We start from the raw sequence: 6,127 nt of genomic DNA on the forward strand, positions 1-6,127 counted from the left end.
GTAAATTATTTTTAATGTTGACATTAATAGACAGATAGTGGCCAAAAACACAAACATTCCATCTTTTAGTAGGTGAATGTACAATCACTCTGGAGGATGTGACACACATCTATGGTCTCTCGACTAACGGTCGTGCTGTAAGTGAAAAAACAGGTAGTAGTTTTGTCTACTTAGTCGATGAATGTGTGGCCATAACTTCGAGATACCACTGGGCGAAAACGATTATATATCTAGTGCGATCAAACTGTCATGGATCAGACAAATTCGTGATACGGAGGTGTTGGACACTCTAGAGTCTGTGTAATGCTATGTTCGTTATCACATATTCTGCTTAATTGAAACCATTTTGTTTTCTGACAAGTCGACATCGATGGTGAGCTGCAAGTATTTGCTCTTGTTGAGGAATTTTACGAAAATCAATTTTTACAGTTGGGAATCGACGAATTTGGCATATTTGTCTAAATTGTTGTTCCGGATCTCGCCTTATTATACAAAGAATATGGATAGTCTACTAGTGTTGTTGCATGTCTGGACAATATATTGTTGTACGCAACATACATAAATATATTATTAATAAATATAGTTTTATAATAATATATATCATTAATATTAAAATATATATTAATATATATACTATATATGTTATGTTATGAGTATAGGTTTTTTTTTACGAGTTCCTATGAAACGAATACCTCAATCTCTTTTTTTGGATTCCTGATCTACATTTAATCGTGGGAGCGGATTTTATGTCTGTGAGAATTTTGTAGGTTTTCGTTAATTTTTTTGCTGCGAATAATCTCCGTGGGTATCTTCCTATTTGAGTATGATATTTGACTTTTTGAAAAAGAAAAAAAAAATATAATTTTATAGTTTTTACTATTTATTATTCAGTGAGATTAGTTAGATCATAGATGAATTGTTTAGATACGAGAATAAAGCAGTTATTGGGATAGGCCGGATAGCCTATTTGAGGGAGGCCAAACAAGTAAGAAACTATATGTGTAAGAGACCAAATAGCTCACCTAAATCTATCTATAATAAGTATAAGTATGATACAGTAGGTACTTCTCATATTCATATGAGTCTTAGATTTTAGATTTTAAATCATAAATTTTTAATTTTACATTTTAAATTATAAAAGTTGATTTTTTATAATTTTTTTATTTGATTATATTGTTTCTTAAAGTTGATTATAGAAGTAAATCTATTTGATTGTAAGTATAAATTTAGCTTGTAATTTTTATGGCATTATATATAAACCATTGTGTATTTATATGGAGTTACTGATAATATCTGATTTTGTGGGATTTATATAGAACAGTTCATAAATTTTAAATAAAGATGATTTGTAATCAGTGTTTATTAACTCATTGGTTAAATCAAGGGTGTGTTAGTATAATGTAAATAATTAAAGTAACTCGTGAAGTATTTGCGTCAAGTCGTTGGTCACTTGGTCCCTAGACTTGGTCAATGAGAATTAAAGTCTAATTAAAGAGGCATATTTGGGGTCTTTCCTTAGCGTATACGTACTCCCGAAACATTGAAATAAAACCATATATATAGTCAATGTAGTTAGAAGTCACCCTTAGAGTGGGAAATGAGTCGAAACTCGTTTGATGGTTCATCTGCATAATCTGTTAAAAAAAGAGATCAAACTGATGAAAATTTAAAACTGTCATAACAAAAAATTTCTCTAATTCATACTATCTAAATTGCGGGCTTTGACGGATAGGGTGGTTCTCCCGATCGGACGGTCATTTTTATTTTTGGGTCAAGGTCTTTTGTAAAAAAATTTATGCTTGTATTTGTATATTACCATCTCATATATAAGTTATTTATCCTTTATTCGAATAGGTTTGTTGTATCATTATTGTGTCATTTCTTAAAGTTATTTATTTTCTGAAAATAATGTCATAATTTTTTTTCTTTTACTTTAAAAGAAAAGAAAAATGTATACCCTAGATATACATGGCTATCAAATTCTAGCTAGTATGCACATATAAAAGAGTTGACATATATACATTCAAAAATATCAGCATCCAATATATAGTAGCCTCTAGAAAAATATTAAGGCAGTTAGTTGAACCTTAAAAAATTCAAAGGATTTTGGGAGACCAGGGGACAAGAACGGTCAATATTCAACTAACCCGCATTTTCTTCTACGTTGCTAGAAATTAAAATTGAACAAAGTGCCAACAAGACAACGTACCATGATGAAAATGTCCAAGCATGTGAAAGAGAATTTAAATACAGAGGATTTTATTTTTTATTTTATTTTATTTTATTTTTATTTTTCTTTATCCTTTTCTTTTTTTTTTTTTTAACAAAATACAGATCGTATTTAGTGATTATATTATTTTATTTTTCAAAAAGTCACAAATCGCCTTGGTTGATTTATTTTTATTTTTGTAAAAACACAAATTATTCCAACTGATTTGACTTTTCAAAAATCGTCCTTTTATATTTTGAAAAAAAAAAAAACTCATATTTTGAAAATTCACGCATACGTCTCAATTATGAAATTTTTTTCCTTGAGATGCTAGTTTAAATCATAAGGAAATATTTGACATGTAATTTCTATGTGTATTTTTTTTTTTATCTTCGTTGTTTACGTATGTATTTGATCAGCATAATTTTATTGGTCGGAATTATTGTTCAAGCCAACTTTAGAGATGTTTATGTTTCTCAAAATCACAAAAAAGGTATTTGTTAAATAAAAAAAAAAGTGTATTTGTATTGGTTTGGAAAAGCATAGGTAAACAATAAAAATATTAAATAATGTGAACAATGGATATATTGGATGTTCAATTCATTAGGTGTGTAAATGATTATCCGAGTTAAGACTCAAAGTAGTCCCTCAAGTTACACTCGAGCTTTATAGTAGTCCCTAAAATTAATAGTTACTTATATGCATCACTGAAGTTGCACTCCGGGACTCAGAGTCATCTTTCAAGCATTTTTTGTCAACTAGGCTCCACCGAAAAGTTGAGATGGACTCCCTTTTAACACGTTGGCAAAGTAAGGGATAGATGACGTGGACGAGAAAACATTTTGTGAGCAATTTGGTCCCTGAATCAATTTTAAAAAATCCTAATCCCCAAAATTAAAGACCCTATCTACATCCCTTTTGCTTCTCTTCTCTAACCTCACATACGTTCTCCTCTTCATCTTCAAAGTTATATGGTTATGGTCGGCGCGAGCTCAAAGCCTCAACCTTCTCTGTTGTTGCCTCTCGCTGGCCTCAACCATTCTGAATGCAACAACTTCAACCAGTTGACCCAAAAACTTCTAAAAGATATATTAATAACTGTGTCCCTTTGTTAGATAAAACTGAAACAATCAATAAAACAAGTCTAGTTATACATATGTTATTAACCTAGAAAAGGACTTCCATCTTATGTGAAAGAGAAGTTTTTTCCAACAATTCAGAAGATGTGTAATAAATTACTACTCAACGTTCAAACTTATCTTTTTAATAAGTCGACTTCAAATACAAAATAAGACTATTAACTGACATCTCCTCCAATAATTAGAAGATACATAATTTAGAATCCGAACTAGCAAGAATAAATTTAACTGCATCAGTTTCAGACAGTGATTTTTTTAGTATATAATAGCAACATCAACCCTGGACAAACTACATTACCAACTAAGAAGGTCAAAATTTTACTTTAGCAGAGAAAATTACAATTTAAAATTGAATACACCCATACTATAAGGATTGCATGGAGCTTCTCTCTCAACCCCTCTATTCTAAACTTAAAAATCAAGAATAATCATGTCATGTTAGGATAATGAATAAATAAACAAATTGCTAATCTAACACAAGGTTTCTGATACACTTAAGATGAAATTAAAACCTCAACCTACTACAAATATAAGTAACTTTTTTGTACCAATAAACTTTAGTTATTTGTGATTGAAGGATAAGAATCAATCATGTGTTAACTCAAATCACTATATTTTTATATCTATAAAACTTATAATCAAATAAAAAAGTTCACGTCACTATTAATTTACAAGTAAATTAAAAAAATCCAAAAAATTCACCAAAAAACATTCACAACTCTTAAATATTGATTGTTGAAAAGTTAACAATACCCTGTATAAACAAGGGTACCAAAGAAAACCTTAAAAATAAATATGTCATATATAACAATTATTATCATATCCATAGCAATCAAATACGGGTAAACAATTAAAATTAAAGAAAATATTATTAACAGGTACCTGTGGTCTAAATAATGTACATGAATTCAATAAACAGTAAAGGATCTCAAGAAACTGGCAATGCATATTGTCCCTAAAATTTGTTATCATTCCTTTAACCGGTACAGAATAATATGTTTAATAAATGTCTTATGAGTAATTTTATACATTCATGTCATAAGAAAAATCTTATTCACATAAAAAGCATACTAGAAGTCCAAGAAGTATTATTCCTTCCTATCGAATAACATAGGATCGCAAAAGATTAAGAACTTGATTCAAAAAGAGAATCAGGATATCTGTTATGCAATCACCATAATAAGTTTACATTAGAAATTAAACATAGAAAATGCATGAACACCTAAAACTAAATCATAAATAGGTCAAGGTGACAAAAAGGAATCAATACCCAATTAGCACCAACTTCTTATCTTGATTTTGTAAAATTTGGGTGATGACATCAAAGACGCCTTCATGCATTAAAACCCTAAAAACATGCATAAAAATTAAAAGCTGGGAATCAACAGGGTTCATAAAACTTACAAACCTAGCTAGAATAAATCAAATAAAAAATAATTAAGAGTTAAACATCAGTGCTACAAGTTAGAAAAGTATTATAAACGAGTATAATACCATACTATAATTGTACATTATTACAATGTGAAAGATTACATAATATCAGTGCTATAATCTTGGTCGAAAAGCTCTAACTAGTTTTATAATCACAATATCACATGTAATTACCTAAAGAGCCGAAGCTGCTGGACCATCTGTAAGCTCTTGCTTAAGGGACAAAACTCGTGCAGGAAATATACCTATTCATCCCATAAATGATGCATATCAAGTTTAAAATAAGAATCAGCACTAACAAAGACAACAATTATTAAATAATACAGCTTTAAAATTTAGGAGCTATAATGATACAAGTTAGGATAATATTCTCACTAATATAGCATATTAATATATGATAAAATTCAAATATTCATTTAGAAAGAGAAACATCACTCTGATGCTAATATCAATATATTACAAGAAGTAAAATATAAACTCTATAGTCAACAGTAAATGCATTTCAACCCTAAACTACATTATCACTAACACAAAATAAAAAAATTGAAACAAAAATCAATAAAATCATCTTATGTAACTACAAAAAAAAAATAAAATAACAAGATTTACCACAAACAGAGCATCTTTTATGGCTAGAGAGATCCCTTTTGCTTATCTCTGTTGGAGAAATCATTTTTTGAAAATACTCTCACAAACGACGACAAAAAAGCCAACTGTGGAGACCAGTCGAGTTTTGAAGGAAGACATTGTAGCAACCTCACTCAGAGTAGCACCATTGAAGATAGGTTTTGAAGGAAGACGTTTGTGTTTTTGTTTTGTAACAAAGAGAAAACGTTGAGTTATGCTTCTGCCCATGAAAACGACGTCGTTTGGCCCAAATTAGGCGTCAAACCAACAGTGTGTCGTTTTGGGTTTACCAATATGTCAAAAGAGAGTCCACCTCAGCTTTCCGGTGAAGCCTAGTTGACGGAAAATGCTTGAAGGATGACTCTGAGTCCCGGAGTACAACTTCAGGGATGTATATAAGTAATTATTAATTTCATGGACTATTATGATACTCGAGTGTAACTTGAGGGACCACTTTGAGTCTTAACTAATGGTTATCCTAATATTAAAATTTAGGTGAATAATTTGGGAGTGTAGTGTGTTTTTACTTTGTTGGGCCAATTTTAAAACCTATTGTTCACAAAAATCTATAAATCGTTGTTTACCTAGCAAAGTCTTTATAATTTTACAAAGTTAGAGAAATTTTTTAAAGCATTTAAAAAAGTATTTTACAAAATTAGTTTGCATGTTTGAAAATTAAAAATCTAATATAATTTCATAAATTAATAAATATTTAGATTTA

The 6,127-nt window shown here is 29.6% G+C and overlaps 1 long non-coding RNA gene across 1 annotated transcript; it reads right to left on the reverse strand.

The window, feature by feature from the left end:
• Positions 4,139 to 5,705, reverse strand: LOC110262804. Its single transcript, XR_002347806.1, has 3 exons — positions 5,389 to 5,705; positions 4,954 to 5,024; positions 4,139 to 4,696 (listed from the first exon to the last, which is right to left on the reverse strand). It is a non-coding gene; the product is annotated as an uncharacterized LOC110262804 (long non-coding RNA).

Source organism: Arachis ipaensis, chromosome B05 (genome assembly GCF_000816755.2).
Source record: "Arachis ipaensis cultivar K30076 chromosome B05, Araip1.1, whole genome shotgun sequence".
In the NCBI taxonomy this organism is placed as follows: Eukaryota; Viridiplantae; Streptophyta; class Magnoliopsida; order Fabales; family Fabaceae; genus Arachis; species Arachis ipaensis.